The 27,908-nt window shown below is 40.4% G+C and overlaps 1 protein-coding gene across 3 annotated transcripts in view; it reads left to right on the plus strand.

The window, feature by feature from the left end:
- The window catches only part of LOC126299458 (transcriptional activator protein Pur-beta), a 332,144-nt gene that overhangs the window by 141,764 nt on the left and 162,472 nt on the right, over positions 1-27,908 (plus strand). The window contains exon 2 of one of the 3 annotated variants that reach the window (XM_049991378.1): positions 20,078-20,117. The exons of the other annotated variants lie outside the window; for them this stretch is intronic. The gene's annotated coding sequence lies outside the window, so the exon portion shown is untranslated. The remainder of the gene's footprint in view (positions 1-20,077; positions 20,118-27,908) is intronic. 3 annotated transcript variants of the gene reach the window in all.

Genomic DNA, 27,908 nt, shown 5'->3' on the forward strand with positions numbered 1-27,908 from the left:
TATCTGGGATCCTATTCTGTATGCATGTAGCTTTGTTAACAGTCTTCTGTGGGGTACCATGTCAAATGCTTTTTGGAAATCTAGAAATATGAAATCTGCTTGTTGCCTTTCATCCATAGTTCGCAGTATATCATGTGAGGAAAGAGCTGGCTTTCGCATGAGTGATGCTTTCTGAAGCCATGCTCCTTCATGGACATGAGCTTTTTGGTCTCTAGAAAATTTATTATATTCAAACTCAGAATATGCTCGAGAATTCGGGAGGAAACCAATGTTAAGGATATTTGTCTGTAATTTTGGGGGTCCATTCTTTCACGCTTCTTATATACAGGAGTCACGGGGCCAATGACATAGAGTACTCTTTAAAACTGAATTTGGATTCCATCTGGACTTGGTGACTTATTTGTTTTCAGCTATTTCAGTTGTTCCTCTAAGCCAGGGATGCTTTGTACTATGTCATTCACCCAGGACTCTCTGTAGTGGTCAAATGATGGTGCGTTTGTACAATTTTCCTGTGTGAATGATTTCTTAGATGTGGAATTTAAAGCTACAGCCTTCCTTTAGCCATGGTCTGACATTGGTAGCTGTTGTATGCTTTGCACATAGATCTTTACACAGACGCACGAATCTCTACTGATCTTTGACTGTTGTCATTAGTGCATCCTAGTAGTTAGTTAGAGTTAGTTAGTTACGTGTTCCATTGATCAATAGCACAGAAAAACTGTTACGATGTGGAATGTGTCAAATGCACAAGAAATGGGCACAGGAAACAAGGTTTTTTTTGCATTATAGCCTTATACCTAAATATTTCTGTTATCTATCCCATTCCCTTAAATGGCACAAAATGCATATATTATATCTCCAGATTTATTTACTCATATTCAAGGATTCATCTATGGTATAGAAGGAGTCGTCAAAGAGGTATGAGTTTCAATTTGTTTTTGAAACTATTATTTTGAACTGAGAGTGCAACAGCATTCGTAGTATATTGCTTGATACATTCATGCCAATTAAATATCTGGACATAACATTGCAAAGTGATATGAAATGGAATGAACATGCAAGGATTGTAGTAGGGAAGGCAAATGGTCAACTTCATTTATTGGAGGTATTTTAGGAAAGTGTGTTTTATTGGTAAAGGAGACCACCCATAGAACAATACTGTATCCTACTCTCGAGTACTATTCTAGTGTTTGGGATCCCCACCAGATCGAATTAAGGGAAGATACCAGAGCAATTAAGAGGCATGCTGTGACATTTGTTACCAGTAGGTCTGATCAAAATGTGAGTATGACAGAGATGCTTCACGAACTCAAGTGGGAATCCTTGGAGGAAAGATGACATTGTTTTTTGTGGAACACTAGAACCGGAATTTGAAGCTGAGGGCAGAATGATTGTACTGACACCAATGTATATTTTACACCATAAAGATATGATAAGTGCAATTAGGGCTCATTCGGAGGCAGGTATGTATTTCCTGTGACATTCTGAGACATACTGCACAACTGTTAGAGACTAGCAACAGTTGAGCTGGGTAATTACTGTCCAGTGGCTACTGTTAACAACCCAACACAAACTGCTGCATTTGAAGTGTAGCCATGACCCTCAGAGCATGGATTGCTGATGAATGGCGTCACATTGTGTTCATTGATGAATCGCGTTTCTGCACTATCCCAGATGACCATCATTGGTGAGTGTGATGGTGACTTGGGGAGAGGTCCCATTTTTCCAACGTTATGGAGAGGCACAGTGGCATCATTATGTGGGAAGCCACTAGGTGTGATTTCAGGTCGCAGTTGATAGTGACTGACGGAACTCTGATGGCGCAGTGTTACATCACAGACATCTTGCATCCTCATGCGTTACCTCTCATACAACAGTATTATGTTGGCATTTTTCAGCAGAATGTACATAAACACCCTGTATGTGTGTCTATGAACTGTCTGTGTGATATTGAGGTACTATCATGGCCAGCAAGAACACCAGACCTGCCCCCAGTAGAACATGTGTAGGATCACCTCAGATGTCAACTTTGCCCCAGTGCCAGTATCGAGGATATCAGTTACAACAGTTGTGAGTCATCTTGCCTTAGGAGGAGATACAATGGATTTATGACTGTCTTCCCAACCGAATCAATGCATGCATCCAGGCCAGAGTGGATGCTATGTCATGATAAGGGGGCTCATCCTGCCAAGTTCTTTGTAAATTTGACTCTATTTTGTAATCACTGAAATAACTAGTGATACTTCATTTCATTCACTTCCTCCTCCTCCTCTCTGGGTGTTTCACTTTTTTCTTAGGCAGTGTATTATGAATCCTGTTTTAGAATATGACAGTGTTTTTAATGTTGTTAACTGTAATTTACTGAAACCAGAACAAAATGTGTGATCTCACTGTGTGAACAAAAAGGCTAATTCCGTGGCTATGTAATGTATAATTGTGGTACTCGACACACAATTTTTGTTTCACAGTGGTAAATGCACAACTGCTAAAGATATTTGGAAGAATGTGATAGTATCTATAATGATCACTTGGCAGAAAACATTGATTTACTTTCCATCATACCTACGGATAATAAAATATTGAATAATTTATGTAAACAATGTTTAAATTTTGCGTTGGGAATAAATGGTAAAGATGATGATACTGCTCATTCTACTGTAATGGTGTAAAAATGGTTTATCATTCTCAAACAAACAGCATTTAAGTTACAATCAGCTACATTTGAGAATGGTCTGCAAAAAATGTCTAATTTTAAGAAGAATAAATATAGACATTGATTTTTTTACACTTACGTAGCATACAAAACACAGTAAAGCAGTATTATAACACACTGCTGTGTATTTCAAGAATCACTACCTCATCATTTAGCTCCTGTGTTTTAATCATCATCATAAGTACTAACACTTTTTGTAGTAGCAGTCATAAAATAGTGTTAACTGTATAAAAAGTCCTCATATTGCTTTGAAACATCCAACTTGGGTTCAACAGTTCCATCCCATTATATCAGTTCACCAAGGTGCCTCTTTTCTTCAGCAATGTCTCTGACTTACAATACATTGATGTATCCTATTAACATCAAGTGCATTGGACAAAACAGTGTTCTAGAAATGAGCTGATGTGACAACAGATGAACTTAAAGTGCGGTCATGTGCTGTTGCTAATTGTATTATATTATAGTTGTGCAAAAACACACCACAATCTGCACAGAAATTTGAATTATTAATAAAGACAGTTCTGAGCAAAATTAAGGAAACTCCCAGTAGCTTTATGAAACACTTAAGGTGGCTTACTATCTTTGAGCACTTAACAAAATTCTTCTCTTTCAAAGCTGTAGGGGCAAACTGTGAGAACATTTTGATTGATAAAAAATACTGTGCAGTAGTACATTTGAATTGGAACAGGAACTTTCCATCTGTGCTATGCACACTATATAGTTATCGATGTGTCTTGCTAGTTTCAGTATGCTGATGTATGGATCATGTTTGTATTAACCATAAAATTCTGCAGAAACTGTGACAGACAGTGTTCTAAGATAAAAAATAATAAGAAAACATGATATATGAAGTCTTCACGGGTTGTGAGCCGAGTAGCGTCATTGTTGTCTCATAACATAGCAACATTTCGATGAAATGTGTCTCAATGGTCTTCAGGTGAAGTGATGGAGACGCATTCCATCGAAATGTTGCTACGAGATGACAACGACGCTACTCGGCTGACAACCTGTGAAGACTTCATATATGAAATTTGCCAAGAAAGCCTGCACTAACAAAAAAGATGATGATAAAACTGAAAGTCATCTCCACTCTTAGTACTTTTCCTCGAATATCACACAAAATATGTGTTTGAGCTTTAGAGGGTTTTTGGTAGACCTACTGTTTTCTATTGTGTATGACATCTGAATTGAGAGACACAGAAGACATCATAATACACAGAATTTACTGGAACACAATTAAACAAATTAATAAATAATGTAACTATGAACTACCAGATGGAAGATACAATAAAAACATACTGAATAAAAACTTATTTCTTTTTGGATGTCTTGCTGATGGCTGCGAAAGATGAATGCTGAAAGGATTAAGGGAACAAGAGTAGATAACAATATTCAATCCAGATGCTCACACATTTAGCTGTCTGAACTCTTACAACAATTGTGAGGTATTTCTCTATTGAAAACAAATATGGATGGACTGCTCATAAATGTGCACTGCTGACAGCGTGGAGAGTTCATCTGACATAACCAGTGGTCTGTAAAAGTCATACATAGACTGGCTGACTGCTAACAGACAACATTAAGTGAAGACTTTGAGGTCCTGCTAATGCCTGAACTGGTCGAACTACTCCAAAACACTATGATTTACAGCACTCAGAGGTGGGCTGGGAGAGAGGGGGGGGAGGGGGAGGGGGTGGGAGGAGGGGAGAGAGAGGGGGGAGGGGTGGGAGGAGGGGAGAGAGAGAGAGAGAGAGAGAGAGAGAGAGAGAGAGAGAGAGAGAGAGAGAGAGCGAGTGCATCACTGAGAGAGGTCATGCAGTGGTAAGACACTGAACTTGTATTCGGGAGGATGGTGGTTCAAATACACAAAACCATTTAAATATTAAGCAAGGTAATGTTGCTCTGATGGTAATGCCAGATGAAATGTGTAAAGCCATCCATAGTATGAAGAAAGGAAAGGCACCTGGAGATAATGGTGTTTCAGTAGAAATCATTAGAGCTGGTAATAATGTGAATAAAAAAAGGTTTAGAGGTTGTTTATGCAGGAAGAATTCTCCCAATCTGAAACAATGCTGTAATTATTCTACTTCACAAGAAACTGGACAGGCAAGGCATATAAAATGTAGAACTATTAGCCTTTTCTCCATAGTGTATAAGATATTTGCTAGAGTTTTAATCAAACAAATAGAAAAAAAAGAGTTTTTATCAGAGGACAACATGTCGTTGACACTTTATATAGCACAACTGAGCATTTGCAAGTTGTGAATGAAATTATAAAACAGTATAGAGTATGAATTATCACTTTTCCTGGGTTTCATGTATTCTGAGAACAGTTTTGACTCTGCTGTTATGTGTAGCCAGTAAAATAGATGCTGATTTGATGGGATCCCAAACACTCAAAACAATATCCAAGAATGGGTTGTAGTAGCATTCTGTATGCCATCTGCTTCATAGATGATTTACATTTTTGCAAAATTCTCCCAATAAAATGAAGTTAAACTTTCACCATCCCTATTACCAACCTGATGTGTTCTTTCAATTTCATATCACTTTGCAACATTACGTCTAGACATGTAATCAATGTGACTGTGTCAAGCAACATCCTATTAATGGTGTATTTGAATGTTACAGAATTGCTTATCCTACTCATCTGCACTTACATTTTTCTACAATTTAGAGCAGGGTGCCATTCATCATACCAACTAGAAATTCTGTGTAACTCATCTTGTATACTCCTACAGTCACTCAATGATGGCACTTTCACGTACACCGGAGCATCATCAGCAAATGGCTGTAAATTGCTGCTCACCCTATCCATCAGATCATTCATTTTTAGGGAGGATAAGAGCAGTTTTATCATACACCTGGTGCACTTCTGAAGATACCATTGTCTCTGATGAACATTGCCATTGAGGACAACGTACTGGGTTCTGTTATTTAAAGAAGTCTTCAATCAACTTACATATACCTGGGACTCTATTCCACACACTCATATCTTAGTTAACAATCTGCAGTGAGGCACCATGTCAAGATCTTACCGGAAAGCTAGGAATATAGAATATGCCTGTTGCCCCACAATCTACATCTACATCTACATGACTACTCTGCAATTCACATTTAAGTGCTTGGCAGAGGGTTCATCGAACCACAATCATACTATCTCTCTACTATTCCCCTCCCGAACAGCGAGCGGGAAAAACGAACACCTAAACCTTTCTGTTCGAGCTCTGATTTCTCTTATTTTATTTTGATGATCATTCCTACCTATGTAGGTTGGGCTCAACAAAATATTTTCGCATTCGGAAGAGAAAGTTGGTGACTGAAATTTCGTAAAAAGCTCTCGCCGCGACGAAAAACGTCTATGCTGTAATGACTTCCATCCCAACTCGTGTATCATATCTGCCACACTCTCTCCCCTATAACACGATAATACAAAACGAGCTGCCCTTCTTTGCACCCTCTCGATGTCCTCCGTCAATCCCACCTGGTAAGGATCCCACACCGCGCAGCAATATTCTAACAGAGGACGAACGAGTGTAGTGTAAGCTGTCTCTTTAGTGGACTTGTTGCATCGTCTAAGTGTCCTGCCAATGAAACGCAACCTTTGGCTCACCTTCGCGACAATATTATCTATGTGGTCCTTCCAACTGAAGTTGTTCGTAATTTTAACACCCAGGTACTTAGTTGAATTGACAGCCTTGAGAATTGTACTATTTATCGAGTAATCGAATTCCAACGGATTTCTTTTGGAACTCATGTGGATCATCTCACACTTTTCGTTATTTAGCGTCAACTGCCACCTGACACACCATACAGCAATCTTTTCTAAATCGCTTTGCAGCTGATACTGGTCTTCGGATGACCTTACTAGACGGTAAATTACAGCATCATCTGCGAACAACCTAAGAGAACTGCTCAGATTGTCACCCAGGTCATTTATATAGATCAGGAACAGTAGAGGTCCCAGGACGCTTCCCTGGGGAACACCTGATATCACTTCAGTTTTACTCGATGATTTGCCGTCTATTACTACGAACTGCGACCTTCCTGACAGGAAATCACGAATCCAGTCGCACAACTGAGACGATACCCCATAGCTCCGCAGGTTGATTAGAAGTCGCTTGTGAGGAACGGTGTCAAAAGCTTTCCGGAAATCTAGAAATACGGAATCCATAGTTTGTAGGATATCGTGTGAGATAAGGGCAAACTGAGTTTAGTACAAGTATTGCTTTATAAATTTTTGCTGATTTGTGGACAGAATCTTTCCTGTCACAAGGAAATTTATTATATTTGAACTTGGAAAGCGTTCAACAGTTCTGTAGCAAACCGATATTAAGGATATTGATCTGTAATTATGAGGATCTGGTCATTTACCTTTCTATGCAGGGGTTACGTGTGCTTTTTTCCATTCGCTTGGGACTTTACCCTGCGCAAGTGACTTGTGGTAGGCGCAAGCTAAGTAAGGTACCAGTGGTGCATAGTACTCTTTGTAAAACTGAACTGAGATTCCATCCAGACCTGCTGGCTTATTTATTTTCAGCTCTTTCAGTTACTCCTCTACACCAGGGATGCCTATTTCTATGTCCTCCAGGAGGGGAATCTGTGGGGCAGTGGTATGTTTGTATGATACTTGTGCATAACTTCAGATGTTCTTTTGCTGTCTTCTATTGCCACCCCAGACTGGTTGATGGTTGACTGAAAAGATAAATTTGCCCCACTTAGTGATTTTATGTACAACTAGAATTTTTGTGGGTCTCACCAAGATCATTCACTAATGTATGATGGTGGAAATTGTTGTATGCTTCACACATTGATCTTTTTCCTGACACATGATTTACTACTAACTTTTGCCTATTGACATATGTGCATTCTTTTTTGAACCAGTGATGAAACAAAATCTGCTTCCTCAGCATTTTCTGAATCTGATTATTAAACCACGGAGGGTCCTTTCCATCCTTAATCCACTTACTTGGCACACGTCTCTAGAGCATGATTTACAGTCAGTTTAAACTTTGCCCATAATTCCTCAGCATCTGTCATATTGGAACTAAATGATGTCCACTCATTGTCTAAGTAGGATGCTAATAACAGCTTATCTGGAATAAATACTTTCCTAGCCTTCTTGATGGATTTGTTAACTTTCCTAACCATTGTCACTATGGTGACATCATGATCACTAATCCCTGTCTCTATACTGATGCTGTCGATAAGTCAGGGCTATTTGTAGCTACGAGGTCTAAAATATTTCCATCACATGTGAACTGTCTAACTAATTGTTTAAGGCAGTTTTCACAAAATGTGTTCAAAAGTACTACACAAGACTGTCTGTCTGTACCACCTGCAGTGAATGGCTAGACTAAAGTCTTCTCCAGCTAATTCTACATGATCTGGGTTTTACCGTTCTACTGAACGAATGGGCCTAGAACTATTACAGCAGAATCATGTGGTCAGGTTTCAGCTAGCTCTCAGTCCCATGAGTAATCTAAGGCTGAGAACTTACCTGGAGGCTAGTAAATTTGGAACTTTGTTACAAATACTTTAACAGTCTGTTGATAAAATTTGACCGTCATAATGCCTGTACTCTGAACTTGGGTCTGCTTTCGTTGTCTGCGTATTGACTGGTGAGCATTCAGCAGAGGACCTCAAACTACCACCTGGCCTAAAAAAAAACTGCCTGTGCACTCCACAAGTACTCGGCTGCCCGAGTAGCTGCTTCCTTTGTGTAGTGCACCACTGAGCTGTCAAGGGGAGTCCCGAAAACTCTCTGCCCTATAACGAAGGTCCAAAAACCTGCAGCTTAGACTGTCGCAGAACCAAAGGACCCTCTGGTTGAGATCCTCTACTCATCTACAAACTTGAGCGCCACACAAACCAAACACCATCATCATCATCATCATCATCATCATCATCATCGTCGTCTACAAACCAAACAAACCTGATCGTCTCTGGATATGATGCTGCAAATTGTGAGCTCTCCTTGACCCCATGAGCAAGGACAGTAGTCTTCACCACTTCTGACAGCTGCCAGTAGGAAGTGATGTTGGCCTCAGAATTCAAACAACAGGTGTCATTTGTGCTGACACGAGCAACAATTTGCAGACTACTGCACCCTGCACCTTCGATAGCCATAGGCAGGGCCTCCTTCACCTCTCTTAGAGCCCCCCCCCCCCCTCCCTCCCCCCTGGGAGACACACCAAGTGCACATTTAGTTCTTTCTGTCCCTGTATGCTATTTCTCTAAGGGGCTTCATGATATGCCTAACATAGGAGCTCCTAATAACTATAACACCACCACCCACCATGTACATGTTCAGACCTTGCTGTAGGAGTGGCCACCTGACTACTCATAGAGTGAATGGGCAAGACAGATTGTCAACCTCCACATTGACTCTCCACCTCAAGTGACGCGACTGTGGTGACTCCTTCTCCCATCTGCATCTGTAGCAGCAGATTATGGGCTGCGTAGATCAGAAACCAACCTCACAACACAATTGCTGGTTACTTCCTCCAGAGGGAGAACTTAGAAGGTCACCCTTTCTGGATACTAGGCATGCTGAACCGTCACTTGGCCAGTCTCCCATTCTGCTCTGACGAGGCAACATCCCTGGCCATGCTCTCTGCAGCTTGCCCGTGCAGTGCAATGTTTCCCTCATAGTCATCTGCTGCATTTTGCCAGGTATGCATGAATGGCAGAATTCTTGTCCCATGCTCGCCATCTCTGTCCTGTTGCAGTCTGTTTAATAAGAGGAACACTACCACGATTTCTCCATGCTGCCTTCCTGAGCTGCATCTTCTTGAGGCAATTCTACTGACTACAGGAATACCAAGCCTGATGTCAGACACCTCGTTTGTCCTCCCAGGAATACTGCGTGCAGTGTAGTGCATATAGTGCAGTGAAGTGCAGTGCACGCCAGAACTATCAGGTCAATTTATTACTATACAATCCCTCCCCGCACCCCTCCAATCGTGCCACCCCCTCTCGTGCACCATAGTTTCCCTTCCGCACACCTCCCAATGCCCCTCTGTGTATGCCATTCGACCGTGCGCATTACCATGCCCCTCCCTCAGCTGACACACATGCGCCTGGACAAGCCACAGAATAACTGTACAGTGTGCTGAACACCACTTCCCACAGCCACACATGGCAGAGATTGTATTGCACAGTACATGCCATGCTTGCCCCACCTGCCTTCTCTGCAACATTGCCTGCCAGCACCCTCCCGAATACTGTAAAACGCTGACTGCATGGTTAAGTCGCTATGTCTCTGCCACATGTTCCCACTCTTATGGCAGTCACACCCAATGGGCTCTCTGATCAGCAGCCCCCCCATTACTCCTCCCACCACAGCACTTGCGAGCACTTCCAGAGGTGTTGGAACTCCACACGCTACTGTCAGCACTACAGAACTGCTTGACTTAGCTGCCCAATGATAGAGCAGACCTAGCACAAACCAACTCTGCAGACCCCCCCCCCCCCCCCTCCAGTTGCACTGCTGCTTATTTGCCCCCCTTCAACGCACAAGACCCACACCTATGGTTTGCTTCCGTCATCGCAGCTTTCGAAGGTTGCTCTATCACAAGTGATGTGACGAAATTTGGGTGGTTGTCAGTCTCCTCAACTTGACCACTGCTGCCCAAGTTCGGGATATTATTTCACACCCACCTCCCTCCGGCAGCTACAGTAAACTAAAAGAGTGCATTATCTCCAGCTTTACGCAACAGCCTTGACAGATAAACTGTTTTAAACCCTGAACTCCTTCCCCATACGGCTGAATTGCAGAACACCGGCTACCATGCTGGGTCTCTTTCTGGCTATTCATCCACCCCACAACATGCATGATGTCACTTGTGCCACCTGCTGCTAACAACACTCTGCCCAGCACACAGGCTCCTGACCTATACCAGATTCTGGCATGCCTGAGCTCTGAGATGGTAGCACCGTCGCCCACCTGCATCTCACGCACCAGCCACCAGCCTCACATGCATGAGGCCGGCCCAGGCGGAAACAGCTGCCCCCACAGGGGCAGACCTAACCACCCTCCTGGCAACCAAAATCACTGCAAGCTAGACACAGCTTGCTGGTACTAACATAGGTTTGGCGAGAACGCGACCAACTGCAGACATCCTTGGTCCTGGTCTGCAAACCCTGGCAGCCACTGACAGTATGCATGCGCAGCTGCTGTGCTACTTCACAGTGCCAATTATTACAGTATTTGACTGACGCTAATCCCCCTGCCCACTACCTTGTCGACACCAGCTCTGTCTTATCCATATTACCCTGCAAACTACTCCTAAATCTCATCCCCTCCCCCCACTCTCCCCTTCTCATCACCACTGCCAACCACTCGGCCATCCCTACCTATGGGGTGCATACCTGTTAGCTCGATCTAGGCTTCCAGAATGAACTCCCGTGGACCTTCAAGGTCACCGACATTACCAAGCCCATTTTGCGTGCTGACTTCATTGGTCATTACAACCTACTAGCCAACATAGCAAAGTGCTGCTTAGTCGACGGCACCTTTGGCAGGACCATCCAGTGCAGCTCCCACCCATCCACATGCTTTGCTGTGAAACAGCGATTTCAGGCCCATATGCTCAGCTCCTTGCAGAATTCAGTCTCCTCATCCAGCCACCCAGTGCCCTCGGAATGTTGAGCATGACCTATGCATTACACCACCACTACCCCTGACCCGTCAGTTTTCTGCTGTTCCCGCCCCCTACCCCCTCACAAGTGCAAAATCACACAAAAGGAGTTGAAAGAGCTGCTTACTTCTGGCATACTTTGCCCTTCCAAAAGGGCTTCAGCTCTTCATTTCCCCCAAGAAGGATAGTTCCTAACACCCTTGCCGGCGATTACCGTAAACTCAGTGACAGCACCATCCCTGACCGCTATCCGATCCCACTCCTCTGCACCTGCGACAATGCCATCTCAGGAGCTACTATCTTCAGTAAGATAGATTGCACTAAAACCTACACATAAATCCCAGTCGCCCCAGAGGATATTGAGAAAACAGCCATAATCACACATTTCAGCCACTTCGAAAGTGCATTCATGACATTTGGCCTCCACAGTGCCTCACAAACATAGCAGCGATTTTTGTACAACATCCTCCAGGTCACGCCAGGGTGTTTCAGCTACCTAGATGATATACTCATCTACTCCAGAGACCCTGCTGACCATCACCAACGCGTACGCAAAATTTTTTCCACCTACAGGAAGCTGGAGTGATCTTCAGCTTGACAAACGAGGTGAGCGAGGTCCAATTTCTGGCTTTTCATTGGCATGGATAACTTTTCATGTTGCCATCTTAAGGACGCTGCTGCCACCCAAGAGCCCCTTATTAAAGTACTATGTTGCGATAAAAACAAAGGGAACATATTGGTCCCTTGAACCTCGACCATGATCAAGAGCTATGAAAAAATGAAATGGGACCTAGCCAATGCGGCCCTTCTGGCCCACCCTCACCCCATGCCTCCTATGCAACAGTGGTGTATACAAGCCAGACAGCTATGTGAGCCATCCTACAACCATGCATGGACAACATCTGGCAACCGCTCGCCTTCTTTTTGTCCAAGCTCTCAGATACACTACACTGCTGGGGCGCATATGACCGTGAGCTGCTTGCAGTCCATGAAGCCATCTGCTATTTCTGATCTTTGGTCGAGGGACACATCTTTATGATCTTCACAAACCACCACACCCTCGCCTCTGGTTTTCACAGGAAAGACAGTTTAGGCTACGAGAGTATATCACACAATTCACCACTGACATCTGGCATGTTGCTGGCATCAACAACATTTGCTGTGTCCGCTGCTCAAGAGGGTGACCCAGACCTGGCCCACACCCTTCGGATTGCCGACTCTTGCTTCAGCCTCCATCTAAGATCCATACCCGGCTCCAGTCTTAAGATCTGGTGCAATGTCCTAATGAATCCTTCACAATCTGACAGCCCAAACGAGCGCTGCCGCCCCTTCCTCTCTCCTGCCTTCTGAAAACTGGCATTTGATCGTGTCCACGGCCTTGTAAACCCAGGCGTCTGTGCTTCCGCCACTCTCGTGAAATGATGCTTCTTGTGGCCGGGCATCCATGTTCCATGCCAGTGCACCAAGGTCAGACGGCACATTTCCTCCCTGTGGCCACCTTTACCCTGACACAATACCGGTTCACACACTTTCACTACAACGTTGAGAGCCCACTACCCTCCACCAATGGGTATCGATATCTGCTGACAATTATTGACAGACTTACTCGCTGGCTGACCTGGGTGTCCCTCTTTGCTTGCCCATGCGACATCACTACAGATCGCAGGCGCCAGTTCATGTTGGCCCTCTTCTGATCTCTGGCTGCCACCTGCAGCTCCAATTTCCACCATACCACCAGCTACCACCCAGCAGCTAATGGTATGGTGTAGTAGTGCCACCACACACTTAAAGCTGCCCTCACGTTATTGTTTTCAATGATCTGTTGCCCTGCCCCTGGTACTTCTAGGCCTGCGGATCGAACACAACACTGACCTGGGAACTTCACATGCCGAGCTGGTATACAGACAGCCACTTGCCATTACTGGTGATTTTCTGGAAGTGACCCCGCTCCCTCCTGACAGCACCATCCCAGGTTTTGTACAGCAGCTTCAGGGCTACATGTCCCATCTCTGACCAAGACCTCCGCAAAGGCACGGTGTGCACCATACCTTCATCCACTGTGACCTCACAGTATGATCACACATCATGCTTTGGGTGGATGTGTACCAACTGCCTCTCAGCCCTCAGTATTTGGGCCGACACCTCGTGCTGTGATGTGGGGACGAGACATTCTCTATTCATCCGAATGGTCACAACAACTGTTTCCATAGACAGGTTCAAGCTGGCCTACTTCCTAGACCCCTTCCAGCCAACGAGCACAACACCATCGGGGCAATTCTACTTGCTACAGGAATAGAAAGCCTGATTCCGGACATCTGGTTCGTCCACACAGTATCAACAATTGGAGTACTGATTGCAGTGTAGTGCAAATAGTGCAGAGTGCACGAGGACTACCAGGCCAATTTATTGCCATTCTATCCCCGGCTGTTTTGGCACCCCCTTACAGCTAAGCACATCATTGAAGTTGTTTACCCATGCTACCAGACGATGCGGAACAAAGATTTCAAGCAATCCATAGCCCATCCATTCCAGACCCTACTCGATTAAGAGGTACTAACCTATTTCAAATGTTACTGTAGTCGTTAGCTTTTTGGTTAATATGTTAGAACCACCCCGTGTGACTCTGCCAGCACCCTCTGTCATGTATTGCCATTTCCTTAAGTAGCACACCGCTTAGACATGTGCACCCCATAGGTGTATAGAAGGGAACATAAATCGTTCCTTCATGACTGTGTAACAACCTACCACTTGCCCTGCAGTGAGTGCAGATCCCCCCGCATCAGGTACACTGGAAGGTGCTTCGATAGAGCTTTTGGGTATAACAAGCAGCACATGAGGTGTCCTGTGCGCTGCACTGGTTTCTCTGCTGCCACCACCACATCCAGAGGCAGCAACCTGTAGTTGGCTGACAGCGGTCATAAGCGTCTTCGGCTTCTCACAACATGCAGCCAGCTCCTCCTGGATCCACATACAGAATGCTCACACCCTCTCCATCCCTGTCCTACAGCTACAAACTTAAGAAATAAACTATTTAAAAAAGCCAAACATGTGACTTCCTAGTCTCCTGGTGCTTCACCAATAAAGGTTGATGACAGTGATCAACGATTACTGGCTGTCCAAAACAAATACATTGTTCCTCTGGTTTCTGTGTTACTGCCAGCGCAACTGATCATAAACTCCTGGCTACACAGAGTAGGATATAAAACGTGACTTCAGTTGGATACAGCATACCTGAAGGAACTGCAGCCACTATTCATTGCCGAATTGAGACCATTATCAAGGCTAGAGGTGGTGTTACATCAGGGGTGGCCAAGAACTTAGCTTGCATGTGGTTTCATGCACATGTGCCAACCACTGTCACTAGAGTGCGTGCTTCCTCCTCTACAGCACGACACTTTCTGAGCAGGGAGAGGGAGAAGGGGAAGGGGAGAGGGGATGGGAACTGTGAAAGTGCTGCATGTGCCTTTGTTCGCATTTCGTTTTTTTCAACCACATAGATCACAAACAGGTCAAATTTTTAGTATTATTTCATTCTTTTTGGTGCACTGAAGTTTTAATAAAATTTGTTTCTGACACAAAGTGTTGGCATATGGACAGACACACACAGTTTTGCAGAGTTTTGTCTCTTAGGTGCCATGTGTCATTATGGAGACATGGAAACTCTTCTCGACAAAAACAATGTAGAACTCCTGGAGAGCTTTAACACAAAAGAAAATGACAAATGGTCTCTAAAACAGCTCAAAAACAGATTAACAATGTCCTCAAATATTTAGAAAGCTGTTCATGTAATTCTTTCAGTGCAACAATGGATTGTTCAAAATTCACGTTTTCTTTAATGCCAGTGAGCTTAGTGGAATGGATGGTGTTCCTTGTCAGAAAATGTCCCTTCCATAATGCGATATTCTCTTTAAATGCACCCACTTTTGAAGGTCTCCAATCCATTCTGGATCTTTTAATTTTGTTTTTGCATTTCCTTTTCTTCAGAAACTCAACAATAGAGGTTTAAATCAAAAACTTGTTCTAGGCATGTTGTTTGACTTAGCCATTGCACTTTGCGGTAGTGTATAACGTCTCCATACTCTTCATTCAGTTCCATCAAAAACTGCTGTAACTGACAATGCAATAATGTGTGCAACTATAAAAAAATTGCTATTCACACTACCAATTCCAATTCATACCACCAATTCCATTACATCTTCCATGCATGTGTATTTAACACAAAGTCCTTTTTAATGTACAGAATAATGACTCCTGTCAAAATTATGTGTTGAAAGATATAATTTTTAGCTGTTTTTGTGTCCACTAAATCTTTTGCAGTATCCGTTAATTATGTGACTGCGTGATAGATATTGAGAGCTCTCATCCTTCTCCCCTGCAATTCCTATTTATTTTTCAAGGATTGCGGCAATATATCACCATACTGCCTCTTTTTCTGCAAACAGCCACTGGGCTTGTGAACATCCTTTATACAGTGTACAAATAACGAAGTATAAACAGCACTTACACCATGATTTTGCCAAAATCAAGAAAGTCATGCTGACCAAGATAAGCTGTACCAAATGCTGTAAGAAAGTGTCACATTGTACTGATAAATGAAATGCTGCACTATGCACTATGCCCAAGCCTTGGACTGCACATTGTGAACGCCTGAAGTTTTGCATGCTGTGACCAACCCAGTGTTACATGATATTAGCATGGTGGTAACTAATTTTTTGTCCATTGCGCATATGTATATTTACTGAAGAGCCAAAGAACCTGGTATGCCTGCCTAATATCGAGTAGGGCTCCCGCAAGCACGCAGAAGTGCCACGACACGACTTGGCATGGACTCAACTAATGTCTGAAGTAGTGCTGGAGGGAATTTGTCACCGTGACTCCTTCAGGGCTGTCCATAAATCCGTGAGAGTACGAGGGGATGGAAATCCGTACTGAACAACATGTTGCAATGTGTCCCACTTATGCTCAATAATGTTAATGTCTGGAGAGTCTGGTGGCCAGCGAAAGTGTTTAAACTCAGGAGAATGTTCCTGTAGCTGCTCTGTAGAAATTCTGGATGTGCGGGGTGTCGCATTGCCCTGCTGGAATTGCCCAAATCCATCGGAATGCACAATGGACATGAATGGCTGCAGGTGATCAGACAGAATGCTTATGTATCAGCAGACCCATATCACTCCAACTGCACATGCCATACACCGTAACAGAGCCTCCACCAGCTTGAACAGTCCCCTGCTGACATACAGGGTGCATGGATTCATGAGATTGTCTCCATACCCATACACGTCCATCTGCTCTGTACAATTTGAGACAAGCCTCTGTGTTGACGGGCCCAGATGAGGCGTAAAGCTTTGCGTCCTGCAGTCATCAAGGGTACACGAGTGGGCCTTCGGCTGCAAAAGCTCATGTCGATGATGTTTCATTGAATGGTTCACACGGTGACACTTGTTGATGGCCCAGCATTGAAAGCTGCAGCAATTTGCTGAAGGGTTGCACTTCTGTCACCTTGAATGATTCTCTTCAGTCGTCGTTGGTCCCATTCTTGTGGGATCTTGGCTCAGAAATGGGCAGTTTGGGCAATAAGTGGTGTAAGTTCGCAAGCCTCTTGTCGACCCCTGTTCACTAGTCTGGGTGTTCTGACATTGGCATCTCAATATATATATTCTTTACTGTCATTTCTTGTTAACAGTATCAGCTTATTCCCAAGAGTTAGCAGCTTTCACTCAGTTAATACTAGGCAGAAATCAAATCTACATTTGTATCACACTTCCTTATCTCTTGTGCAGAAAGGTGTGCAGTATACTACTGCTGCATTCATTTTCAGTAAGCTACCACAAGAATTAAAAAATCTTTGCAGTAATCAATGTGCTTTTAAATCGAAACTGAAGAGTTTCCTCATGGGTCTTTCCTATTGTCTTGAGGAATTCCTTGAAAAATTAAGCTGATTCCTATTGTATATTGTTGACTGTGTATACTGAAACTTATGGCTTGATTTGTTTTGGGTTCATAAAAATTTTATTTTATCTGTTATTACCTTTATGTTGTAATTTCATGTATTGACACGTTCCATGACCTTGCAGGTTTGCTCCTCAGTTTGGTCTTATGGAATTAGATGTGTAAATACAATAATATTTGAATACACATGCCTATACCAGCTTCTTTGGCACTTCAGTGTGTATCACTACTCTATTTTCATGAGGAGAGTGAGAAATTCAGAATTGAAAGAGGAGTTGAGCAAGGAGATTCCATACCACCAAAACTTTTTTTGACAGTCCTGGTGGAAGCTTACATATCCTTAAACTGCAAAAAAAGGAAGTATAAATATGTTTTAATGGAACCTATCTGAACCACCACTTTCATTTGGCTGTTGACTTTGTACTACTTGGCTCTAGTACAGATAAATGTCAACAATGAATGGAAGAATTTAATAGAAATTATTTGGAATTAGATCTAAAAGTCAGTTACTAAACAAAGCTCGGCCGCCGTGTCGTCCTCAACCCACAGGCGTCACTGGATGCTGATATGGAGGGTCATGGGGTCAACACACCACTCTCTTGGCCATATGTCAGTTTATGAGACCACAGCCGCTACATCTCAATCAAGTAGCTCCTCAGTTTCCCTCACGAGAGCTGAGTGCACCCCACTTGCCAACAGTGCTCGGAACAACAAAGCTGTTGGCAAAAGTCAGTTACAGTAAGGCAAAAATAGTAGTACAAATGAAGAATGAAGGTAATGAGTTTTTCATTTTTAGAGTGGTTGTAGATAATTGCTGGACTGGGGTGGGGGGCAAACAGAAAATCAACCGAAGAGACAAATGGCCTGGAGATCTTCTGGTGAACAAATTAGGGCTGTCAAACCTAAGGTTCTGATTCATTCATATAGGGAAGTTTACAGAAGCTGTGTAAAACCATGCAGTGAGATGTGGACTTTTAATGCAAATCATATTAAAAAACTGAAGGTGTTTCAGCGATTAGTTGGATGATACACGTTTGAAAATGCAAGTAGAGACAAAAGACAAATTTATTATGTAACAAACTGGAGCAGGAGACACAACAGTGTGACTGTAATGAAAATTAATGTGGGCAGATCACACATGTAGCCAGACAAATTGGTGGTAGGGGGACCATGGAATTTTTTTTCTTGATTCCAAGAGCTAAGGAAAGATCAAGATTACAACCTGTAATGGAAGATGAGTAGATAACATTAGAAAATATGCTGGAACAATATGGATGTGTATAGTTGCCTATCTTAATGCAATGTAGCAATTGATGAACACTATGTAGGGACAGTTTTGGCCTTCACATGGAATTATTTGGGAAAAACATCAGGATACCTAGATTAGGTCATCAAGCCTCTCTTCACTTCACCTGAATGGTTTTCATACTTTCCAGTGCATTTTAGTGTCTTAAAATTGTAATGTTCATATTATATAAAAAGGAAAAGCCAGCACTGAAACTAGTTTACTTCACAGAGATAATATAGGCTGGGTAGTGCTTAAGATTAGGAGGTACAGCTCTTGGTACTACCAACAGAAACACACAAAAAGAGTTATAGCACTCCTAGTTCTCAAAACAGTGGGTTCCTTTTCTGTGTATAAATCAACAATGGGGTGCTGGAGGTAATATATGGGAGGAGGCAAAGTAGGTAAGTGGCAGATGAACACTAGGGTATACTAGGGCTGGAGAGTAAAGCCTGAGTTTAAAAAGTTTTTTTGCATGACACATTTCTTAACAACTTTTGCAAATATATTTCAAATTTTACATTTTTATTTCGAGTCACTAAACAAAGTAGTTTTTCAGGTTGTTGTGGTTTGACCAACAGCAGCTTGGTTTGTTCTTTGTTTAGTGTTTACACAGGCCTGTTGAGAATGATGTGGAACCTCCTACAATCTCCAACTTGTATGAATAGTTGTTGATACACCAAGTTACATCTCGATGTTGGAAGAATAGGTAATATTGATGGGTACAGGGCCACAGGCAACAGTTGAGAGGACTGTTAAAGTCCGCACATCAGGTTCCAAACAGCCCAGTAATTGCAATAGCAATGTGTGGGGACTTCATTGTTGTGAATCAAGATAATTTCAGATATCAGCTAGAAATATCAGAGATTCTAGATGGCACGTATCAGTTTAGAAAGTGTTTGACAGATGGTACTGAAATTGTCAGCTCAAGTAAATCCTCTAAGATGAACCTGAATGCCATCCTCCTCACCCTCTGCTTTTTGCACTCTGTGTTTTTTTGTACCAGGTTAATTCCACAATGACAAAAGAAACATTTAACATTTCATCAGTCGTCATGGTCCTGCTGACATGCATTGATAAATCAAATTATTGGCCATAATTCACTTGTGGTTGGATTGTTTATTTTGGAGTTGTTTTAATTCCTTGTTACACAGAAGCGAATCAGCAGAACTAAGTTAATCTGCAGCTACTTGTGCACAGATTTTTCCGTACTGCTGTACAATTTGGTCACTGCAGATTGTCATATTTTCTGCCCATTTGCTCCTTATTTTCAGGAAATGTAAATAGATTATATGCAAATAGTTGAATCATGTTGTACTGCCAGGCTTTTCCTGTTTGAGTGGTGTACTGTGGATTCTAATAACTGCATGGTTCATCTGATTTTAAAGATTGAAAAACCAAATACATTTATTTCCAACTGCCATATTTATTTTTATCATTTATGAAATGAGAGAACGTTTACTTTATAATGTTTTCTTTTTGTTTCAGGTTTGAAACTAATGGGGCCTTATCATCTTGAAATCAGGGTGTATGTATCATGTAGTTGGAGCTTTTTGTACAAGAGTACCATAGCACACTTCTAACATCATTTGTTACTTGTTGATTATGAGCTATAAGGCTTTTTACACATGAAATTTAAATTATCGCTACATGATGTGATCCACTAGGTTTTATTCCACCAGTCAGCTTTTAGGTGTTCGTAACACTTTTTAAGTACGAGGGTTGGAACTTTAATAGTGGCAACTATTTATTTACAGCTCATACAAAATAGAGACATGTTCCAAAGTTTTACTGACCTTCAAAGTAGTCACCAGCATTGTTTATAACCCATTGCCAGCGATATGGAAGTCGTAGGATACTCTTTGCAGTGCCAGTTGTGTTGACAGTTCGAATGGCGCGGTCTAGTGCCCGACGAGTTTTTAGCAGTTCTGAAGCGAATGCCGTGAAGTGTTTCCTTCAGTCTAGAAATCTAGTTGATCTCATGAGAGCTTAAGTCAGGGGAGTGCAGTAGGTGGTATAGCACTTCAGCCCCATCAGTCAAACAAATCAGTTACAGCTTGCACTGTACATGCTTGAGCATTGTCCTGCAAAATGATGGTCAAATCCTGCAGAAAGTGTCATCACTTCTGTCTCTAAGCTGGTCATAGGTTGCGTTCCAAAAATGAACAGCATAGAGACAGAAGTGATGACATTTTCTGCAGGACCTGACCATCATTTTGCAGGACAATGCTGAAGCACATACAGTGCAAGCTGTTACTGATTTGTTTGACTGATGGGGCTTCTAAGTGCTATACCACCTACTGCACTCCCCTGACCGAAGCCCTCACCTCATGAGTTCAACTAGATTCTAAACTGAAGGAAACACTTTACGGCATTCGCTTCGGAACTGCTGCAAACTCATCGGGCAATAGACCACACCACTTGAACTGTCAACACAATTGGCATTGCTAAGAGTATCCTACGACTTCCACATCACTGGCAACAGGTTATTTACAGTGCTGGTGACTACTCTGAAGGCCAGTAAAACTTTGAAACACGTATCTATTTTGTATGAGCTGTAAATAAATAGTTGTCAGAATTAAAGTTCCAACCTTCGTTTAAGAGATACCAAATGTAGTGGTCAGTTAGAAATAGTGGTACAGTACAACTGAACTAATTGTTTTCAATTACTTACTTCTGGGGCTAGTTTAACAATTGAATACTGAGTATAATTTTGAGTATGTAATTTAACTATGAAGTACGTTCATGGAAAAATCTCTCTTGTGTTTCTAAATTGTATTTTCGTGAGACTTTGTGTTCCATTGTAGCGTGTTATTCAGTAGTGTGAGGCTGATGTAGTAATTTAATTACATAGTACTTTTTTGAGTCTCTGTCTAGGCATTCGTTAAGCACCCCTTCTATGGCAGCTTAGAAAAACAATGGAAGGGATTATTATAAAAAGTTTACTTCATTAATGTTCAGAAAAAGTGAAATTAGAATGCCATATAGTTTTGCAAGAAAAACAGAAGTAGACATTAAGCTACTTAATAGTGGTATCAATGAAAAGTTTATCATGCCAGTAGAGAGAAGGAGGGAAAAAAAGAACAACAAGGAAATAGCACTTCAGCAATAATAAATTTTTGTACTACATGATTGCAGTTAATAATATCAATACTTTGTATCAGTATTTTGCCAGATGTACACTCCTATAAATATTCATAGTTTTTAATTGAAAATATCAAAAATAAATCAAGAAAAAGTGAAAAAATTGAGATTGTCAGGTGGCAAGTGTTACCTCTAAAGTATTGTAATTGGGTAAGCAATATGATGGTATTGTGTAACATATAAGAATTAAGTACACATGTTTTTGAGAATGGTAACTGATAAACAGTGGGAAATTAAACATGTTGAAACTTCTAAGGAGTAGTGCGAGAGTGTCACAAAAATGAAAGCATCTCTTAAGGAGATGTACTTGAAACTATGTAAAACAACTGCTTGGTGAAGGCATTTCCTAGCAAAATTAGTGAAGCTTGCATCAGGTCTGTATGTAAGGAATATCAAAATGAATCAGTATTATTTTCCTGTATCACAGTTGACCATTTTATGATGTCTATGTAACAAGAACATTCTTAAAAAGTTAAAATAAAGGTGACTCCCAGATCCATTCATATAAATGATGAACTCAACCTCCCATTCCCTTGTTCCCTGTAATTTCCAGCGTAGGGGGCCAATCCTGTAGCTTAACACAAAATCAGTATTAAAGCAGCAGCAGCACAAGATTATTACAAATGCAACCCTTCCTATTCATGTTGATGTAAAAGTCAAATCAATTACACAGTGGAAATCTTTCTGTGACCATCAATACATTAAATCTGCTTCAAGCAAAACAATGAACCACTATGGTGAGACTCAACAGTCAAGAACACCTATCCATTGAACGACCCTTTGGAATAAGATGCACGTATCAATTTGAAGTGTTTTATGCTTAATGGGACTTGTGTTGGCAGAAAAACATACTAAATTAAAAACTGATATAGTTTGGAAGAGGATGTTGTGACATATAGATGGTCTATCATCTCCTGATATGCCACATTCATATTACATAGGACAAATTCCTAGATGTTCTGTAATGGTTTGCGAAGTCTGTTTAAATATGGTTCTACACTTAAATATTAAATTTTAATTTTTTTAAAATATTTCACACATCATACCTGTTTTTTTTTTACCACCATAAAAAATATTCCTGTCTCTTATCTATTATCTTCGTTGTATCATCATTATTGTCCATAGACATGGTGTCCTAGGAGGAATGGTCATTGTTCAGAGATATGACAGGAATGCTTATTTGAAGCAAAAAACTTCAAATAGACATAAGCCCTAGTCTGAATGTTTTCAGAGACAGAACACATTTAATGCATATTGTTATATATCTTCTGTATTATTCAGTACACTGTCAGGTTTAGTCATGTATAACAGATAGTAAACATTACAACATACATTTTACAAAGTATAAAGTGAGGAATATTTTTAATAAATTCGTTCTAAGCATTATCATACAGGTCACATTACAACTGTTGTACAGTTCACAATAAATGTTCAGATATCCCATTGTCAACTTCAATGCATTTGTACATTTGGCAGAACATTTGATGACTGAAAGCAACGTCCAGGATGTGATCAAGCAGTTCATTTTTTGTATTCACCTTTCGTTTGTACATCTCAGGCTTGATCTAACCCCACAAACAAAAATCCGATGGTGTAGGGTATGTGAATCTTGGTGGCCAGTTAATTGTACTATCAAGACCAGTTCAGCTATTAGGTTAAGTCACACATCTGGCAAAATGTTGAGGGGTTCCATTGCTGGAAGTACATTGCAGTCTGCTTGGTCAGAGGAATGTCGTCAAGGTGTACAACAAACGAATTTTTCAAAAAATTCAAGTAACTCTGTCCCATCAAAGAGATTGAGCAGATAAGACACATACATCCATGTAACTAGCTTAAAACAAATGTACATTAACTGTGTCCTATCTTGGAAACCACTCAGAATAGGGCATTATGTTCAAATTACTTTTTTTTTTTTTTTTTACCCCCCCCCCCCCCCCCCTTGTCATATTCCTGAATACCGACCATTTCTCCTGGGACACCTTGTATATCATGCAATATACTGTAAAATAGTGTTTACATTACATTACATTTCATTGTACACGTCTTACTAATCAGCATATACAATAAATAATGACTGTTTATTCTATTGTTAGTTTTCTGTGCTTTTTTTCAGAAAAGAATTGTCTCACAGATTTAAATAGTTTTAATGGAGTAAAAAAACAATAATAGCTAAAAATGAAATACACATTACTCAGCAGGAGAAAGTGGTTCAGAGAACTCAAATAAAGTCAAAGGGTACAGTTCTTGATTTAGATAAGTAATATATTTATGAATATGTTTTTCTGTTATCCACTGGTAGAAGATGATAGGTTTCAGATATTCTAGTAATCAGGCCTTGTTGTGTGGCTGTCATTGTATGCCACAAGGGACCCTACAAACCTAACATGCATGCTGGGAAAAGGACCTATAACTGTCACTGAGGATTTTTAACAAAAGACTGACAGTCTTCTAGAAAGGAGAGATAATAGTGTGTTCACTCATAATCAGAAAGACAGATAAATTATAAAACAAAAAATTGTTTTCTTTACCACACTGAACCTGTTTTAAGTACATTGTAGCTTCTGCTTGTCATCGCTGGCACCAGATTCCTCTAATAATTGTGATGTTCATTGCACAAAACGATATGTGTGACCCTCAGGAAATAAAATTGGTAAATAATTACAGTTCATAGTAGCCACAATATTCTATTGTCTTGCTTGTTAGTGGTTAGGTGATATCTTTTTATCTAAACATGTGGAACTTCCTAACATTACGCTCTATTTTCTTTTAGTTAAATATGAGTACACTATTTATAACTTGTACCAACGATTTCATTAAATTTAAGTAAAAATTTATTTCTGTAGTCAGGCATGGTAGAATGATCTTTCACAATAAAATGTTCTGTTTTATGGTTGCTGGTGAACTGAAACAATATTTTGAATGGAATCCAAATTATGACTAATTCAAAATCTTATTTTTACAACAATTTAAACTGGTCTTGAGTGCATTACTTCCTTCAAAATTTTACTCAGTGTTAGCAGTGAAACTGACCAATAATTGTTAATATCAGTCTAAATTCCCTCTCTTGCAAAAGTTATTCATTCCACACTTGACTGAGTTTAGAAGCTTTAAAACTCACTTTTAGATATATTGCTTGAAATATTGCCAACACCATAACAACTTATTTAAAAAACAAAAATTAATTGTCTTAATTTCTCAGTAGGTAGTTGGAGTATCACAAATCTGACTTGCATAGTTGTGATACTACATGAAACATATATTACGATTTGCCATTTGAGCCGAGTTCTGCACTAATCTGCTGTGTTACGTACAGAAATCAGTTGTCAAAAATGCTGTGTACAAGCTGTAGTCAGTCATTCAGCCAATAATTTTAATAACTGGACCATCATGGTCCGCATACTTCCCAGTTGCACTGTAAATTATCCACCGTACAGTTTCAATTTTACTCTCAGGATTATTAATTTTTGACATAAAGCATAAAACTCCTGATTTTTTTTTTTTTTACAATTTTTCTTGAAACTAATAGTTACTATTTACAGAGCTACAGCTATTTCACACATTTTCTCATTCTAATCAATCTGCATAGTTTTCTGATCTTACAGTGAATGATTTTAATTGTCTTCATTGAACGAACTTGTTCTAATGCAGCATTGGTCAAACATTTTATGATTTTTTGACTAAGATAGGTCTCGTAAAGGGATATTTGTCTAATAATGCATTGAATTTTGAATTGGTAACTGATATTGAGTAATTATCTTGTCTAATATGGCTAATTGACTGCTGTTGGCTAAATGTTCATTTAGAATTGGGTGAAGGTAACTTGCTGAAAGAAGGAGTTCATGTACTATACTTTTATCTATTAGTGTAATATTATGAGTAGAAATTTTAAGTGGGAAAGTTTACTACTGATACCACCTTATAAGTATTAAGTAATTTATATACATCTCATTTTTTCTCCCATCCCACCAGAAAATTAATATTGAAATCCTAACACACTATATGTCTCCTCTAGTCTGAAATGTGGTATGGAAGTGTGTAGAGTTTTTGCAGAAACTTTCAGAAAGTCCTAGTAAGGATCTGTGAACTTCGTGGTGTTCCATCCAAATATTACTTTACTATTCTTTTGTTGAATTTATTACTATCTATTGCGTCACGTACATGAAACTTGTCATGTTGCCATAATGATTTTATATATATATTATAGAAAGCTGCATGTTGCTAAATTAAAATGTAAGACATTTATCATTCTTATTCCTATTTTTGTATGATGTCGAACAGGAATATCACATAAACTAGTTTTTCACTTCCTAATTCATTTCGGCAGGGATGAAACTAATTTACTTATAATATTTGGATGCATTTTACTAAATAAGAATAAGAATCTTTATTAGCCATTCAGTATTTACTTGTACAATTAAATGATTTCTTAATTTGCATTGTGCTGTTGTTTTTAGACTTTAATTTGAATCTCTTTCCGTACTGCTTACCTGACTGACAACTTAACCTCAGAAACGGTTGACACCTGACACTAGTAACAACAAAAATTCTGTAATATGTGATTATGATCTGTTCTTGCGGTTTCAACTAGAAAATCTGTCTTTGGTTCTCCTGTGAAGGTGTATGTCAAGCTTTCATCCCCACATTTGAATAGCTCCAGTTGTCACGCCACTAGTGTGAGCCATGTTCAGAGTCATCAGCACTTTTCACTTCACAGTTAATTTAATGTACACTACTTTTAGGTTAGGTATGGTGACTGAGCTCTACTTTTTCCACATCTCTGCGAACAGTAGCTTCTAATGTTTCCAAGTAGTTCCTGTGAATGACAATGGTGTCTCACGTTCTCAACCATGTTCTTACCTTCTCCCCAACTATCAGTATTTTTTTCTTCATATTCAGATTACTAGATAGAGACTTGTACGTGGTCAAGACTTTTAACAGATTGATTTCACGATTCTTCTTAACTGATACTTTGTGTTTAATTTTTCATGTAGCAGTTGGCCTACATCTAGCTGCAAGACTTGTGTTTTCCTGTCACATTTCTTTTTCATACTGCCTGAAACATTTTCCTGCTGCTTCATTTGAATGACCCCCCCCCCCCCCCCCCCCCCCAAATCATCTTTTTTCCTCAGACAACATGTAACTTGTATTTTCAGTTTGATAATGAAGGAGCTTGTTAAACTAACCTCTTTTCACCTTTTGTTTGTACCATTTTCTCATCCTTGTTTTTCTTGTTCCACCTTTTCTCTGTTATCTTTTCTCATCTTATCTCCTCGTTTTTTTCTTCCATCTGCATCCATAGCTCAAATTTTGCACATTTAAGCTCTGCATGCATGGCATAACATCTTGTCCACAGGTATGTGATTTTTCTGTCTATGTCACAGACTCTTACTTGCCTAGAAGACAGTCACATTAGGAACACAGTTCTCCACCAAGTTGCAGTTGCCCACCTGAAAACGTTATTTAAAATCCACACATTCCCATTCTAGCTTTCTGACAGCAATATTCACATTTTTCAATGATAGCTACACAGAGGGAACTATGGTAAAACTCAACTGTACTGCAAATGTTAACAAGAGCATAACTTTCAAAACTTTGCATCTGTAAGAGTTACAGTATATATTTACTCAGTCTTGTAAATAAAAGTAGTTAAAACAGAACAAAAGTTCTAATGACATTAAAACTTAATCCTAAGAGTCATATAATTGAAATGTCTATCTTAAAACATTAATTGTGAATAAATTAGATCTAAAAGGTTCAGCAAACTGATTTTTCAATGATTCAGTATCTCACTGATAATACAAAACAATTAGATACATCACAACTTTTGGAGCTATTTGGACACTAAATAACTTATCTACAATGCAAATCACATAAAATAATGTATAACGACTCAATTAAGTGCATATTTTTTTCACAAGCAAGAAAGAAATAGCACTTTTACATAGTGGGCATATTGTCAAATCTTGTGTGTCAGGAAATGGACAACTCTCAGTACGCAAAGTCATATTCTTTTTGCACTGTAATTCGAGCTTCCATAGACTACAAGTTTTAACAAAATATAAATGTTTCCTCTGTTTTTACACAATTACATAGCAATGATGACTGGCTCATAATTTTTCCCCTTGTCGCAAACATATGTGCAATAAATACTACACTTCTGTTCCACAATAACAAG

The sequence above is a fragment of the Schistocerca gregaria genome, chromosome X (genome assembly GCF_023897955.1).
Source record: "Schistocerca gregaria isolate iqSchGreg1 chromosome X, iqSchGreg1.2, whole genome shotgun sequence".
Classification (NCBI taxonomy): Eukaryota; Metazoa; Arthropoda; class Insecta; order Orthoptera; family Acrididae; genus Schistocerca; species Schistocerca gregaria.